Source organism: Centroberyx affinis, unplaced genomic scaffold (genome assembly GCF_046629955.1).
Source record: "Centroberyx affinis isolate AG114_WGS23_722 - 3 ecotype Tasmania unplaced genomic scaffold, CSIRO-AGI_Caff_v1 ptg001049l_1, whole genome shotgun sequence".
Classification (NCBI taxonomy): Eukaryota; Metazoa; Chordata; class Actinopteri; order Beryciformes; family Berycidae; genus Centroberyx; species Centroberyx affinis.
The window spans coordinates 81,795-100,011 of NW_027279603.1; the positions used below are offsets into that span (position 1 = coordinate 81,795).

General features: G+C 43.2%; 1 protein-coding gene across 1 annotated transcript in view; it reads right to left on the reverse strand.

Moving 5' to 3' along the window:
• The window catches only part of LOC139647115 (leucine zipper putative tumor suppressor 2 homolog), a 29,555-nt gene extending 11,915 nt beyond the window's left edge, over nt 1–17,640 (reverse strand). The window contains exons 1-2 of the mRNA XM_071522963.1: nt 17,436–17,640; nt 3,791–3,921 (exon numbers count right to left, since the gene is read on the reverse strand). The gene's annotated coding sequence lies outside the window, so the exon portion shown is untranslated. The remainder of the gene's footprint in view (nt 1–3,790; nt 3,922–17,435) is intronic.
• Between the last annotated feature and the right edge of the window lie 577 nt (nt 17,641–18,217).

Genomic DNA, 18,217 nt, shown 5'->3' on the forward strand with positions numbered 1-18,217 from the left:
GGACTGGAACATGTCGCTTCCTACTGAGATGCTTTACCTTTCTGTTTTTTAACCGACTGATGGAAACAAAACTCCCAACTATGGCATTTCTGCTATTTTTGCACATTAACATGCAATACACTCGCACAATGCATGACATAAAGGCTATAGTCCCGTAACGACAATTTATTCACACATTTTCATTAAGCAAATAAGTCTTTTGTGGTGAACATGTAATTCAAACATTGAATAAACAGAAATGGATAACACCTATGTTTGCACTTGCCTTGGATGTTCTGTCACAGTTAACTCTCAAAGCAATAAAGTCAACTTCCCTTTTCTCCAACGTTCCTCATCCCCAGAGCCCCAGACTTTATCCCTCTGAGTTTCTTACCCCAGGTTGAGCCCTGCATAGCTACGCCTGTGTCTGGCCAGCTCCTCCTTATTATCCAGTCTCGGCTCCTTCGGGGTCCCAGGTTTAGCCAAGACAGACACTCAGTATGTTCCCGTTCTCCTCGACGCTTGGCTCTGTCTCTGACCAGCCCTCCTGAGGGAAACTTCTACCCAAAAAAAACGCAGCTCATTTTCAAGCCAAATGCCGCCAATGTGAATGGGAGCACAGTCCCCTCCCCTTCCTTTCCTCTCCTCTCTCCTGGCCACCCCCCCTCCCCACACACACACACACACACCACAATCAGCACAGCCTTCCCTCTCTCTCTGACAGATACATCTCCTCTCTCCCTGCTCCACTCTCCTTTCACTGCTCTCTCCTCCTCTACCATTTCCTTTGACCAAAGAAACTACACTCGGCAAAGTCTTCTATTGCCTTTGTCAAGCTGTAAAAAAAAAAAAGGGGAGAAAAGAGACAGAAACAGAAAGCCAGGGAGAGGCTAGCTGTCAGTGAAAGACCATTCTGCTGTCCATGCCCAGTTCATGCAGAGAGGTACGGAGAGTGAAAGAAACTGGGATTGCATGAGGATATCGTCTTACTTTAAAAAGGCTAGAGTTCCTCTTGCAACAGAGGCACTTTCTTGATTTCAGCCACTTCGTCTGTCTGAGTCTTCATCCAAGTGCATAAAAGATACACACTAAAGAAGATGTGAGTGAAAAGAATAAGAAATTCGGGAGGTGTCGAGATTCATCTTACAGCTTAAGCTAATTTCCCTTTCATTTTAGTGGAAGTGTACGAGTGGAACAGCCTGGAAAAAGTGGGAGCTTGAGACTGGAGTCTGGAGAGGGAAAACTATAATCAGACAGAGTATGTAACAGCAGCTTAATGAAGCCTCAGCAGACAGTGCGGTCCCACTTCTCATCCCTTGATCTAAACACGCAGTCACGCGCACACACCAACTTCCCGAAGAAAGAGAGCTGATTACAGAGCCTTATAAGCTTCACGGTGAATTAAGGGGTGAACTTATCATAGATCAGCATTGCTTTTCCTTGAAAGCAAAGCCAAGGGAGGATCATAAGTACGACATGACGAGAGATAGAGCTGGGTGTACGACAAACTGTACATGTAGTGAGAATTTAATGGTTTTCAAAGCGCAAAACATGACACTGTATGTTTGTTCAAATTCAACAAGGGGGTATAATGGGCAGATACAATTGTGGGGGCTTAACTTCTTACATCTCTATGGATAAATGTATGTTTTCCTCACATTTTTCCTAAAAACTAAATTGTGCCCTGGTCATACTTTGAGTCTTGAACCCCATTAACCTCTTAATACATCCTCTGCTGCATTTTCCTTCTAGTCTTATGCAAGGATATTTTGGGTCATTGATCTGTCTATCCAAACACACACAGTCACAGTCTCTACAATCCCAGCTAGCCAGCCGCTGTTTCCAGCAGGTCAGCTTCCAGAAAAGTATTCTCCTGTGACAGTGGCAGCAACCAGCCTTTGCCTTGACCTGTAATCCACCATCTGGCCACAATCATTGAAAGAAAAAGAAAAAAAAAACAGGAAGAAATGGTGCAATCAGGGCTCAGCTACACAGCTGCCTAATGACGAGAGGGGTAAAGTAGGGTACGAGAAGTAGGCTATGCCCTGCCGCCACCACCACACACACACACACAAACACAAAATCTCTCCCTCTCTCTTTCTCTCTCCGTCTCCCTCTCTCCCTGCTTCTGTCTCTCTCTTTCCCAGGTCCTATAACTGGGTCATGCTGGTTAGCACCGAGTTTGTCCTTCAGGCAGCGAGGTGGAAGAGTGGGGAGGGGAGGTAAAATGAGTTTGGGAGTGGGAGTTCAAGGTCATGCTTGGGCATGTCTCAATGGTGAGGGTCTGGAGAACACCAAATGTAACAAAAGTAAAGTCCCATCCCACCGCAGCCAAAGAAAAAAAACCTCTCTCAGCGAGTGTCCGAGGCTGGACGACAAACACCATCAATCAGCCACCCCAAGGCCACCAGCACTGGGATAAAGAGGCAGGCTGCAAATCACCCCCTGACTGCCACCATTAACACAACCTCTTTATGAGCAGGAGGGGGGCCTAACATGACTCAGCCCCTTTAGAAGAGCCTGGTTGATTTACAGGGCAAAACAGCAGAGTAAAGTAACCACTCTGTGGCCTCCTTCCCTCTCTGCTGCTCTACAGGACAGCCAAGGGAAAGCCATGAGGGAAATCAAAGTAAAATGCCAGTTAAAACAAATAATTCCAGTGTGGCTTTCCTGTAATGGTGGGTACATTGGTTTGGTGGTTTTTGGTTTGTCCTCAGTCTCAGGCTTATTATCCTAGAGAGATACACAAAACATTTGGGAGTGCTGTCTATGGGACAATCTCTATTAAACATATATATTTGTCTTGAAAGTGGTCATTTAGAAGCCATAATTCTAGTTTATCTAGCTATAGCGGACGCCCAGCGAGTGGTCATCTATCATAGGCAGAGCTGCCATCTCAGTGTGGCCCCGTCAGCCTGCTTCCTTCTATATTTTCATAACAACGGCTAACGTCTGGGACCGGCAATCGACAGAAAGCTAGGCCATCCATCAGTGTCCGTGCTGCCTCTGCGTGGGGACATCGCTCCCACTGGGCACTGCAGCTAAAACTGGCTTCGACCAGCCGGCCCTTTGGACCGATCTCTTCCCAGTAAGCCATCATGGCACAAGGCGATCCGCGTACACCTCCGAAATAAAACTAGCACAGAGGTTTAATACTTGGCACAGGGTGGTTCATTTTTCTCAGGCAGAAATGAAAGGGGGAGAGAGACCTTTGTAGATTGAAATAGCTACTCCTAGTAAGTCCAGTAATAAATCCACAGAGATGGGCTGGCTGTATTGAGTTGGCACAGACCCGACTTAGCCACACACTCTGATTTACTGTATAATGTGCCAGAGAGATTAGGGTTACGCCTCCAGCTCTGGAATTACAGCAAAAAAAAAACATCCATGATTAAGATCTGTTGCTAACTCCCACACAGCAGCCACCCCACGCAGCAGGAATGTGTTAACATCCACACTTAGTAGGACATAACTGCTATGTGTGTGGTATGCTGCAGCCCATTCCTAACTTTGACACAAGTTTGTCTCACTCAGAAATGACTCTTGAAAAAAAAAAATGCTTGGTTTCGGTTATCAGGGAGTAAACACAATTCAAAGCAGCTGTGCGACTCAATGGCAACTTTGTGAGAGATGATTCCTGCAGTAATCTGAGACCGTTTCCATAAAATCAAACTTCAAGGTCAGATAAAAAGATGCAAGGTCCTTCCAGAAAGCTCTGGCTCTCTGTTTCACATATCAGGAACAGTCAAAATGTGCAGAGTTCTCATTTGTTCTAATCAAAACCACATTTGGTCCACTGGGCTCGGCTTACCTGTCACTGACACCCTGTCTTCAGCTTCTGGAGGCCTGAGAAAAGCAAGGGGTGCGGGTCGGCAGAGCATCCCAGGAACTCACATTGGGGAGCGGGTCTTCTCTCTCTCCCTGTCTCTGTATTCTTCCAGACTAAAGAGACAAAAAGCAAAAATGCATGTTGTTGAATCAGCAGAAGGCAACAGTGAAACTAGTACCACTGTGGAGAGTTGGAAAACCTGAAATGTGACAAGTGTGTTTATAGAACCAATGAGAAAGAGGAAAATCTGAGTCATGATGGCAAGACCTTCACAAGGAAGAAGGTTGAGGCCGAGGGGATTTTCCATGTCAACATGAGAGTACACTGAACCTAGCGCCCAGTTTGCAGAAAAAAAACATCCCCGAGTGAATGAAGTACTTAACCTTTCATCTCTCCGCAAAACTGGTTTTCTCCGTAAGCTTTTGTGTGTTTAAGGGTCATATGAGGGTTAAGCTCAAGAAGACAAGAAGAAGTCCAACAAACAGAGTTTCCAAGTGAAAAACTGCATTCGTTACTGTTGCAGTAATGAAACAAATCAAGCATCAATAAAACCAGACAGTTCTTGGATCAGCTTGTGCCTTGATATCCACAAAGACAAGAGGTGAGAAACATACTGCCACCATCTGGAAAGAAGCACACGCTCCATCTTCAGTTCACTAAACTGGTATATTGGCATTAAAGAGCAAGAAAAACAAAATCATATAAAATATAAATTTTAAGTGCACTGGCATTGCAAACAATATCATGTCAGGTGTTTTTAGACTGCACCACGTGCCACACTCCTGTGTTAACTGGAAAAACTTGCAGAAAGCATCAACTGTATGCAAATTAAGCCACTGCCCTAAAACCTCAACTCAAATTCTTCAGGCATACTTAACTCTCCCCTTTCCAGCCTCATTTTTCAGGGCGCAATCCATCCCTCCCCATGAGAAGGGCTAACTCAATTACATACATATCTGCAGAACCCAAGAACTGGAATTTAAACAGCAGTGTTGCACTGAAGTGTCAGATTTCCGCTGAATACATGGGTTGTATATATTCACACAAATACATAGAGACTAACAGACAGGTGTGACGTTGTGTCTCTGCAATAACAATAGCTAATGCTAGCTTCTTTTTGGACTCAAAATTACATTTTGTCATCTTGGACAATAATTAAAAGCATAGAGTCACATCTGACTTTTGTCTCTTTTTTTAGCCTGAGAATAAAACCATTTCAAGTATGTGGGAACATTCGAAAATTGAATTAAATTGTGGGGGCCTCCCACACCAGACTGTGCTTGCACTGAAGGCAGTGCTGGAATGGAAGTCTGTGGGTTGGGACTCATGGTTATACTGTGGTGAATTGTGGTCGGAGCCAAAGCTGAAATTATTACAGTGTGTAGGAGAGTGTAGGAAGTAGCTAGCTGTATAATGTGCATCCTGGTTTATCTGCAGGATCAGGGATGTTTGCTAAATCTAACATTACATTACCAACAGCCTGTGGGGTTGCTGTAACTGTTTGTCATGTAATGCTGGCTTTACTTAAACTGAGCAAACTATATGTTGCAAACAGATGGAAGTGCTGAGGAGACTGCGGCTACCCACACATAACGCTGCTCAATCCAGATGGCTTTTATAAGCTGGCTTCATAAACGTCGCACTCTGCTAGTGCCAAACCATATTGTATTGTACATGGTTGCACTGTAGAATTGAGATACTGGGGATAAGGTATAAGCCCTGTAATGCAATACCTCAATAGGCGTTTGTCTTAAAGGCTGACAATTGGCCCACAGATCATAGACAGGTGCTAAGGAGTGCCACTCCCCTCACCTGCTCTTCTGGATCGATGGAGATAATCTTCATTATTGTCCCGGAAAGGAAGACCAGGGGTGAGAGAGAGAGAGAGAGAGAGAGAGAGAGAGAGAGAGAGAGAGAGAGAGAGAGAGAGAGAGAGAGAGAGAGAGAGAGAGAAACAAGATAAGAAGACTAGAGGAGGGATGGGAGGAGGAGTGAAAATAGAGTGGAGGAGGGTGGACTGTGATTACCATTTCATTACATTATTCATATGCTGAACAGGCACCTTCAAAGACAGCCTTCAATACCACTGAACCTCACTGTGACCTGTTTACTGACCTGCAAATCAATCCACAATCAATGAAGTGGAGGAGTAAAGAAGACAAGTTACTTGACCATCTCCAGTAGCAGGCTACGGCTGTATATTTAGAGAAAGAGCTGATCTGAATGGATTTTGTTTACGGTATTCAGAAAATGTCTTTGAACTATACTTGAACCGCTTTCATGGCTCTTCAAAGCAGATAATATACAAGTAAACACTTTATATAATAAAAGGAAGCTCTTCTGATTTAGATGGTGATTGGTTAAGCACAATCAGTTGACCAACTGCCCTTTTAGTGTAAAGAGAGGCTAAATTTAAATGCTTTCTTTATCTATCTCTTTATCATCTCTCCGTTCCACAAATAAAATCTGTTCCCTCTTGCCTTGTCTCTATCTTGCCCTCGCTCTTTCACATTCATTTCACACGGCCTCGGTATGTGCCAAATGAATAGAGCTGATCAGTCACAGTGGAAATTGCAAAGAAGATTCTCTGCTGTCCCTGACAGAACATAGATTGCTAGCATCGCTCCCAAGCCTCTGAACATAAAACGCTACTGTCAACCATTTAATGGACTATGAAACCTCAGGGTATAGAGTATGACAAATAGATAAGAGAGAAAGGGGAACTGAGGTGCATCTGACAAGTCCTTGTATTGGTGTAGGGTGGAAAATTGTGTCTTTTTTTCCTTCCCAAAAAGCAATTGAATTCAGTGCAAGTCATCAGCATACGATCTTCTCCAATTAACGTAGGTATTCTGGTATGAAGATGGAACTGCGTGAAGTTGCTGCACACTATCATGATAAAATCCTGTGAATCCTGGTGCTGGTGTGTTGTGTTACAAGTGAGAGGGAAGAGGGAGAGGGAAGGTAAAGGAACACATTGCAAGATATGCAGCCGCCCCTTCTAGGGCTTTATCAGTCTTAAACATTAGAATTAACTGTTCCCATTTTGTGTTAACATCATGGACATCAAATGGCTGAATATCATGCAGTAGCTAGTCTATAACATTTTTGCATAAGCCCCTGTGTGTCTGTGGCGTGTCTGTATGTGTGTGCGCGTGTGCTGGAGGACATTCAGAGCACATTCTGTCTCCGATACCAGTCCAAAGACAGTTAATATCTTCTCAAATCTGACACCGGTGATTGACAGATGAAAGAAAAAAGAGAACACAGATTAAGCCTTAATCTGTCGGCAGGAGAGCCAGCAATCTCCCTCTAAATCTGAGCAAAAAAATAGGAAACAGAACCCTGGGAGTTAGATTATGTCGCCTCAGCTCTCAGTACCCCATGGAGAAAACTAAGATACAGCCCATACTTTTAGGCAAAATAAACAAGCAGGCATGATTTAAGTCTACCTCAACAATCCCTAAATAGCTGTAGGTCATTAATCAAAATCGGAATCATTTAATCACCAAGTATGATAAATTATACAATACAGGAATATTTTTGGAGACAATTCTGCAGACACATACTGTTTTGACAACTTGAAGTTTCACAGCACATACTGAAACACATGGAACAAGGACAACAGGACATATATTATATAGTACAAAGCGAACAGTCTAAAATCTATGGACAGTAGACCATCACTCCACATTTCAACACAGCATACAGTATGTTTACACCGATATAGGTGCAGTTAGTGACCACTTCTGCGCTAGTCAGGAACTTACTCACTTAACTTACTGACTGAGATGCATAAAATAAATCAAGTGACCTGTTGGGATGATCAGGGTAATAGAGGAACACACACATGCACTTGTAAATACATGCACGCATGCGCACACACACAATTGGGCTATTAACGAACAGGGTGGTGGCCCACTTCCTCCGTGTCCAAACACTGCCACCCCACAGCAGTCAAGTTTATTATTCTACAGCCTTGTGCTAAAGGTTTCAGAAGAGTAACACAGCCCACTAAGTGACGGAGGGACCACCACACCCTGACCAAAGGCCATTGAGAAGGAAAATAGGGAAGTGATGTAGCAGCGGTAGGGTTGTGGATGTCATGTAAACAGACATGTTGACGCTACTGTACTCTGCTATGCACACCATACTATTTGGAACAATTGAAAATGTGTCATTCATTTTGACAAAAACAGCATGAATGCAGGAAAAGCAGTAATCATTCTCTCATTAGAAGGGGAGTTTTATGCCCAAAACCTGAGAATCGCACCGCTGTTTATTTGAAAGGATGCCATTCATGAAATGAGCACAGGGTGGGAAGCAAATCTGCTGAGAACACTGGCATGTCTGCCTTGTTTGGACAGAGAGAGGATGGCCCACATGGAAAGCATCGCGTTCCATCATAAACAGCCCAAAATCTGTGTTTATTTTCTCAGACATCCTCATTTAGAATCAGTCAGGCCAAACCTCAAGCATTCCCCCGTCTTAAAACCCTACTGGAGGGAAAACTCTGTTCATTTCCACTGTACCCCAAGTAGCAAGGGATTGAGGATGAAGAGGAAACACGACCAGACGTAGGGATCAAGGAGAGGAATGTTTGGCTCGCCTCCCTGTTGCAGGAGATACAGGGAGGACAGAGAGATTAGAGGAGACAAGGAGGGAAGAAGCAGTGGTCCCGTTGTAAATGAGGAGACGGTGTGCAGTCACATTACTATATAAACAACTTTGTTCTAAATTGAGATGTCCACCATGAAAAAAAAAAGCTTAGCAGGAAAGCAAAACTCACCATGGCATGTGTTGTAAGCTTTAATGTATCCAAAGCCCTTTTCATGCAAAACTGTAGCATTATAGAGGATATTTTGAATTATCAAGTACTCAATGTAAATGTAACTAATGTTTTGATAAATAGATAAAAGTTTGGAGTGAAACATATATTTTGGTGATTAGTAGGTATACTCTGACTTATGTATTAAACTGTATTAAACTGATAAGAGGAAAAGGCACAGAACCTGTACTTACAAAGTACCTGAGAAAATGCTGAGAAAAGACTGGTTTGTCTCTTATAGTGAGATCTATATGGTCATGTAAAGTGACAAGTGATCTAGATTACTTGTCTTATTCTAGCTTTATTTATAGGATATATGGAAGCATGCATGGGAAGGTCTGATTGCTTGCTTATGCATGTATGTACTTATGTATGTACCTACTAAAAAAACAAAAAACAAAGGATAAAAGAAAAACAGAAAAGGCCAGCAGCAGGCCAACCTAGATGTTATGTTGAGTGTGGACCTTCTTTGCTGTTTGAATACTCTTAGGGCTCTACATCTCTCTCCCTCTCAAAGCGTGCAGGCAGGACCGACAGCTCTCCAGACTAATTACTTCAGATCCACTTCCCCTCTGCCAGCGTAAGCCCTTATGCAACGCTGTGACGCGTCCGCTGCCCCCCGTGCAGCCCACCACCCACGTAGCTTCTGATCCGCACCCTCTCCCCCCCCCTGCCACCTCTTCACCTCACCCTCCGCCTGCCTCCCACCACGCTTTCTACTTCGCCATTCAAAGCCAAAACCTTAAGTTCAATACAGTCATTGTTGGGAGCGTTTGATGGAGAGTACTCATCACCAACTAACTGCTAATTGTACAGTGTGCAATTCAGTCTCTTACAAATGACCAACGTTTCTTTTTGTTCACACTGAAATGTGTGTGTGCATGTATGACTGTATGGACGTTGCTTATTTGTACCTTGTGTGTGTGTAAGATATAATTATTTCTCCATATGAGCATATGTGTTTAACAGAGAGCGTGTTTGTGTGTCGTCTATCTTGCAGCCTCTCGGCAGGAGGCTAATCAGGCCAGAAATCACACAGAGAGGGATGAGAAATGTATTTAAAAATAACCAAACAAACAACCTTAGGGAGGGGTCGTCCCACTTACATAAGTCCAGCTAAATACCTCTAACTGCAGGGAAACTAAAGGAAGAGGAAAAGGGGAAAGGACTAAGAAGCGATATTTTAAGATTGGTAAATCATTTTTCAATTTGCCCTCCACAGAATTTCAGGAGTAGTCGACCTATAACACTAGCTGTCCTGGGGATCTGCTGTCAGCACTGGCATTCAGGACTGATATCCCAGTTCTCAATTTCAATAACGGCAAAGAGGTCAAATTACCTCTTGCAAAATTAGAACCAGGACACAGCATGAAATGATATTACCCTGGGTCATGATTTTCAAAATGGAAGTAAGAAACTGGCCAATTTTGTTGTTTGACCGGTGACAAACTCCTATGGAGGAATGTTAAGCTAAAAACAAAACCAAAAAAAAGTGCAATATCACTTATTTCAGGGGTGAGAGTGAGAAGGGGAGACTGAAACAGAGAAGAAAAGATGAGTGGAAGAAGGGGGAGGGGGGGTTGGTGTAAAATATTTGAACTCTGTTTTCTTGGTTGCTGAGGCTAAATGGGGTGTAGGGATGTGAGGGTTTTTTTTTTAGGATTTCAGTTTTTGGGGTATATAACCCCAATTAATTTTATATGGGTGGACTTTTTTCTTCTTTTTTCCTGTTTTTTGTGTTCCTGAGGTAGACTACAGGCTACACTGCAGTCAGATGGTGTCAGATGGATCCCTAGGGCAAGATACGAAGCAGTTGAGGCAGTTGAAGAGTAAGGGGAGAGGAGAAATGAGAGGTGACCAGAGGGGAGAAAAGAGTGTGAGGGGAAGAAGATGAAGGAACGAGACTGGAAGAGAGGACAGAAGTAAGAGTCAGAAAGAGCGATTCCAGGCCTGTACAGTACATCAGCACATATGGGCCTTCCCACAGCAGCTGTGAATGTCATAATCACACTAACTACCACCGCCAATCACAGCTGCTCATGAGAACAGGACATGCCGTTTTTCATCCTGTAGCACTTTTATTTTTACTATTTTAGAGCACTTAATCATCCACAACTGACAACAGATGATGCAACAAACTACGTGCATGGCGTGCAAAATGTCATACTGAAAGGACTTTTACTTTTGGTTTAGGAACATAAGACAAAAAAAGCTTAGACTAGAAGGTACGTTAAGGCACCCGGCCAAGATAACAAACTTCTATCCACACCCTCCAACCAGCCCTGAGGCCTGAGCCCATATAATCCTACCAGCTACACTGTACTTCTCTTTACTTTCCACCATCACTGAGAGGGATATTTTCTCACTCTGAGAAAAAAAAAAAACACACACGGCTAAGTGTCAGCGTGCGGCTTGAGGTCCTGGCTAACTGAAATCAATAATGCAGTGCGAGTGCTTCAATGACTTCTCTCTCCACCTTCAAAGTTATCCTGGATGAGAAGTTGTTGGTTTTTTTTCCCTCCCCAAGGACACTTTTTTTTTTCAGTTACCGGGCGATGGAGGCTGGTGACACGGAGGATGCGAAAGGCAGCAAAGTCCACCCGTTCTGGCATCTTATCAGGGCTGTTTACGAAACTGTAAATCTAATCACGGCTGCAGCCGGTCCTTGGGGCCCGTTCTCAAAGTGGTTGTGGGAAGGATGCAGCGGGTTAGGTCAATTCTGAGGAAAGAGGGCCAACATTTGTGCAAGATAAAAAATTGTAATGTGGTTACTGTGGTGGAGCACTGATTGAGTAAAGGAGATACGAGAGAGCTTGTGGTCCTATCTGTACTTCTCTAAACTGTATATTAGAAGTTTACAGGGGAAAGAGTTCTTTATCATTTGGCAGTCATCAGTATTCAAGGGGTGAACACAGTACATTTTGAAATAGCTTTCCGTAGAATAGAAAAGAGCTAGGTAGTATAATTTCCTCTTTCCTTCATGTTCAGATGTACAACAACCTTGAATGTTTTAAGGACAGTGAGCAATTGATTCCCCTTAGTATTTTCTCCACGGTGCCGTGGTCTTTAAGAGCCAGATCACAATTTAGTAAAAGTAATTCTGGAGACATAAACTCTGTTCTTTATTGAGCAGTATTTAATTAATAAAACAAAGTTAACATATCATTGCTAAAATGTAATTTGAACTATAAATCTACACTTAAGGTGCAATTTTAATCTCCCATAATCATCTTCATATGCAAATGAGTTTCAACATCACACGATGCGAGAACTTACTTCTGGGTTTGTTGTATATTAGTTTTTATGGACTACTGTGATACAATGATGTACGTATATAGCTGATGAACATAAGACAACACATACTCATACATAGCATTTGATAATAAAACACATTGTTTAAGCAATATTTCTATGTATGTATGTAATATGATCAACTAGGGAGCCATAGAGCTGAGACCAGATTCAAATAAATTAATAACTAATTAGGTTTATATGTCATCACCATGATTGTGCTGTGGGACTGTACAGAATCTGCACAGGGGAAACACAGGGGAAAATCAGAGAGAAGGTTCTGGTGGGACTTGATCCAAACTCAACTTTTAGATTATATACGTTTCCACAGGCAGGGGTCATAACCACTATACCCTCTATACCACTATACTCTGCATATGCTTCCAGTGGGTTTTCTAAAAAGAACTTGTGGCCACAGTTTGGGAAGAGGTATATGAATATGGAGTGGCACTGGGAGGATAGTTTTAAAATATGGATACAGTGTCTTGTTAGTACCATGGGCCATTTGCATTGAAATGGGGCCATTAGTCAAGCAGCCAGGAAAGGAGGTGACAAAGTATGGCAATTTGGGAAGTAAGAGATGATCCTGTCTACAGATTAATGGCCCCCTGCTTAACACCTAAAAATTGTGGCGAAGCGAAAATCACATGAAGTTCCACTACAGAGGGCCGAGTGGGAGGCCTGGGTGTGTGTGTGTGTGTGTGTGTGTGTGTGTGTGTGTGTGTGTGTCACTAAGCTCTCTATGTACTCTCTCAGCACTAAAGCAGAAAAGGAAGTCATCACTGAACAAGATAGACGACCTTAAGCAAGTAAACGTGTCTGTGCGTGTGTGTGTGTGTGTATGTGTGTGTGTGTGTCTGTGTCTGTGTCTGTGTCTGTGTGTGTGTGTGTGCCATGCATCTGTCACTAAATCTTCTAAATACTCTTTCAATCCGCTATATTCTGCAAGTGAGTGAGAGCACATATCCATGATCACAGACAGAACCCGCTTCAGGTCAGATATTCAGCTCCTAATTAGACATAGAGAGAGGAGTCGTGACCTTTTCCCAGGCTCAGGGATCCAGGGTGTCTGTAACCTCGGCCCCCGTGTCCCGGTGCCCTCACACAGCTGTGCAGTCCAGCTGTTCACAAAGCCTGGTGCCGGCTATGAAGCTAACAATACCAACCCTAGCCTGGGGAGGAGAAACTGTCCCTGGCCCTGTGTCTGCAATGCAGGTCGAGGAGTGAGAAAGACTCTCTAGGAAAGGGGAACTATGCTGGTCCTGTGTAGCTCAGTAGTAACTCAGTATTGCTCCTTATGATCACTGTGTGGCCAAAATCCCCAGTACTGTTTTTTGGGCGCTGTAGGAAAATCCACAACCCCCAAAAAGAAAAACCCCCACCACAAATCGGACACTGGTTCCAATTCCTCTTCATTCAGCCAATCCTGGATGGAGGCATGTTTATGTAACTGCGGTGCCATCCATGTTGTTGCAAATTTCAGGTGGGGTGTAACCTTGTGTGCAACTCCAAAATGCAGCCAACGCACCCAGTCGTTTTGACCGCAAATTACGTTGTTTTGACCACGCGCACTCCATTGCTTCCGTTTCTGCATGCAGCATGACTGAGCCTTAAGATACTTTGGATAAAAACATGCACCAAATGACACATATTACATTACATGTAATTTATAGTTGACGTTATGGTTTGGTAAATTCATTCATCAATTTGTGTTGACAAGGCAGATCCCATCCCTGTTTATATTACCTCAAATCACCCCAATGTTATTTAGAGACACATGTAAGCTACCCAGCAGACCTGGGTTAGAGTATTTGTAAAAATGTTATGGGGTTGTCCCACATAGGACAAGAGAATGAGCAGCACAAAGTTTAGTCAGCCACAAGGAAATATTTGCAAGTCAAATTGGTAAAATCTGTGATTGACTTAACTGATCTGCTCTGAACTGTCATGTGGCAGTAAACCCCACCTACCTGGTACTCCAATCAGGTTAAAATTAACAACAGCATATTGTTTGAAAATACTATTTGACTCCTGTTAGGTAGACGAGGAAGGTCAATGTCTTAAACACAGAACGCTTACTTTTCTTCTCTGTTTTGTGAACATATCCTATGTGTTGTGAACTGAGCATGTACCAGGAGTCTTAGTCCGTTTGTTGTGACAACTGGAGGTGCCACAGCAGATCCTTAACAACCAGCGCCACCAGAATGTGCCGATCACTCCACCCTGATATAAAATTCCCCGTTCATCCTCATTCCTCTCAGTCCGCAAACCAAGGAAAAACACACAAAGTTTCTCCTAAAGCAGAATCATTTTTAAAAACATTTCAGCCAAGGACCTAAATGAAGGATTTAGGTCTTAAACTCGATGTATTCCCACTTTTGTCATGTGGAGACTCAACAGAAGCGAGACTGCGGTCCATCTTGGGTCCCGGCTCATTGTGCGAGAACCCAGACCACACAGGCTTGTTATTTGAAACTGTTTTAAGTACCATGGTGAAGTGAATGGGAAGCTGCGTAACATCACTAATTACAGTAAGCAACCAGGAACAGGAGGGTGGATTCAACACAATAGGACAATACATAAACAAAGCAACCCACAGAATACACTACCAGCATTTCATTTCACAAGATTGGCCCTCAGCAAATCTCTAAAAATACAACAAAACAGTCTCCACGTTGCCTGTTAGCAAGACACCTCCCACTATGCTCACATTGTTGTCTTCTCTCCTCAAGTTTCTCTCCTTTTATGTGTTCTTCAACAAAACGGTTTTCCTGGCCTCATATGAAAAATGGAACAACTTGGCCTTCAGTTTAAACGTCTCAAGGGCAAAATTCACAGCGGCACGACAGAGAGGTATCACTTACAGAAAACAAATTATCTACTATGAAACAGGGCCTTTTAGACTAATACACATGTAACCTCCTACCTCTCTCCCTCATCCCATGGAGTCCAGCTGGAACACAAACAAGATGAGTTCCTCCAAAAGATGAAGAAAAATCCATGTATATGTGTGCACATGCAGTACATACGGATACGACACACAGATAAGCACATACAAACGCATACAGGCACACACTTGCACACACTCGCATATACTTTCCAATCATAAACAGTGCTCTCTACCCCACGCTCACAACTATTTGCCGGCACATAACTCAAGGCTGTCAATTTCTTAAAGACCTGCACTTCGTAAAGCGTGGCTTACTTAAACCGACCTAATTATCACATGAAAAGGTATGGCGCTACTTCAATAAATCTTGTGATGCCTGTAGCTGCCTTTAATCCTTGAGGCCAGGGGTGTCGTTGCCACCATAAATTAGACGCATACAGGGCACACGGTTTCCTCTGTTGATGAATACTGCCATAGGTGGGTGTGTGTGTGTGTGTGTGTGTGTGTGTGTGTGTGTGTGTGTGTGTGTGTGTGTGTGTGTGTGTGTGTGGAGGGAGGGAGGGCGGTCTGAGAGTACACCCTCATCTCACACCCGCTGGCTCATACATAAACAAACAAAGCAGGCTGAAGCACAAGCATGAAAGTGCATGAACAGCAGTAAGCTATAATGCTGATGAAGAAACACAGGAGGGAATACATTAGAGAGAGGAAGAGAGTCGGGAAAGATAGATAGATAGCTAGCTGACGGTAAAAGAGGGGGGAGAGATCATACATTTAGCATGCAGAGTGGCGTTATTCATGTCCAAGGCATAAACCACGGGGGACATGTGATTGTTGGATCACACATCCATCGCCTCGGCCAGACGTCGTCCTAAACATGCTGATAAGAGTTATGAAGACGCTAACACCCTGACATGCTGACACAGCAGTCCTCTGGAAAACTTTTGAGGGAAGCTCGCCATGCGCTTGGGAATCACTTGAGAAATCATCAATGCAAATAAACTGTGGCCTCCTACTGTCAAGGCTCCACATTCTGCCCCTGCAAGTTTGCTTAGCTAAGCATCTGACCTCGCTGTGTAATCAGAGAAATTAGAATATTAACATCCTGCGGGATAGAGGGCCGGATCTGGGAGAGTTGCTGCGCTGTTGATTTTGTTTGTTCTTGTTTTGTCACGGAAAATGGAAAAAAAGAATCACTTGAAAAAATATTAGCATTTTTCCCAAGCGTTTGGTCTTTGTTTACAGAGGTAGCAGGATAGCAGCGGTATGTAAAAATAGATGAGAAGATGCTTCTTTAAACTAATTACATAAAAGAGGACTCCTGGGAATTTGAGTCCAGAGCAGAACCAATGTGCTGCTTCGGGCTACAGACACACACACACACACACACACACACACACACACACCATAAATCCCACTGACTAGCAATCTAACTTGCCAACAAGCACACTTTTTGTGCGCAAATGTTGAATTATAGTCTTGTTTTTTTCTGTTGGTAAAACAACAGCTGTGGAATTCTGGTCACACAACGTAGCTGGCAATGCAGTAATGCTGTTAAAAAAAAAATGTGTCTGTGTCAAGCCAAAAGCTGTTATAGACACAAAGCCAAAAAGTGAAGAGTTGGCAAATTAGGCATGAATACAAAGGGAAAGTGTTAAACATGTGGAATACCTGGATAGTGCAGACAACTTCTTAGAAAGCAATACATTTGTCCTACAGTAACCTAACGGATTGCTAGTTTACTAACTATGATAAGCTGCAGGTAACACCCCACCCCCTTCTCTCTCTCCCTCTCTCTCTCACACACACACACATACACACACACCTACAATAGGCACAATAGGGACAGCAGACAGCATGAGGTCTGACATGCATCCCAACAACAGAGGGTTGGCAAAGCCCGGTATAAGCATAAATTATACAGGCCCGCAGTCCTCCAAGATCACCGATAAGATAAAAGTAGTGAGATTGTTTTGACACAATGGAGGCACACTGAGGATGCTGAGGGCCCATGATAAGGAAAATGGCTGAATGATGATCTGGACTGAAGCTAAAGTCTCAACAGGAAATGAGTCTGGATATACTGTAGGAGGCACTGGAGCACTTTGTTATGTCTAAACCCACTCACCTGTCATGTCGTCATGTCTGATGCACACAGGGATAAAAGGGAACTGTGGCTTTGGCGAAAATCAGAGGGGAAAATAGACTTCAGGGGCCTCTGGATGGGATTTCACCTTGTTAAAGCGTTTTCTCATGAATGTGGGATACTTAAACTATTGCTCCACTCAAACTGTAATCAATAGGAGGGAAAAACAACATTACAACCTTCTGATACAAATATGCTAACTTTCTCCTTAATTACAGAGCAGCTGATGGGGTTAAAGAGAACAAGAGCAACCACACCAACTCAGAAAACCCTCAGGAATGATTATAACCTTCACACACCTGTGGAGGACGCGACAAGAGTGCCAAATGTTGTTGTTTTTATAACCTTACTTACTGGCAGCTATCAACTTCTAAGCAGTAGCAGAACATACGTGTACGACTATAGCTGTAATACCGATAAAACTCCTTTAATACACTCTTTACATTGTCATAGTTAGTTACTGTAAGCCTACCATGCACGGTGGAGTGGACAGTCAGACAGCTGCTCTGTAAAGTCTGTTCAAAAAAGATGTTGCACGCTGGAAATGTGGAGACGAAGGTTCCTCCGCCCTCTTTAAATCTTCTCACCCACAACTTCTGGTTTTCCGAAGGTCTCCGGCGACACGAATATAGCCTACATTTGCATTAATTTCTTTCTTTCGGTCCGTCGCTTCTCGTCCTGCCACGGAAGGCGCGTTTGTTGTTGTGCTGAGAGCTGCTGGACGGCCGCTGGAGCTGCTCTGCTGCGTGTTTTGCAGACCAGAGTCAAGTCAGGCAGAATAACAAAATAACTTCCGCTTACAACTTTCAAAATAAAATCCCTATTGACGAACAAGTTGCAACAAGGTTTTTCATTTCTGATCCTTTCTTTTCTTTCTTTTTGAGTAATACAAGTACCAAAGTGAAAATTTTCAATATATTTGTGGAGGAGACTGTATTTAATGAAAATACACTTGTTGTTGTTGTTGTTGTTGTTGTTATGCTTTTAAAAAAAATGCTTTAACATCCTATTCAAAGTTAGAGAGGTTGATGCAAGATGTCATTTATACAGGGCTGGCAAAAATACACAAGTAAAGACTAAATCACAAAATATATCACATAACCTATAAGGATGTAGCCTACTACTGTTTTGAGAAAGTCCACTTTAACCTATAGCTAGCTGTGGCACATTTACTCTTTAATAAGACTTAGAGTGGGAGCTCCAGCACCTGGTGTCGAGTCAGTCAGAACAAGCCTGTATTGGCCTCTATAAACC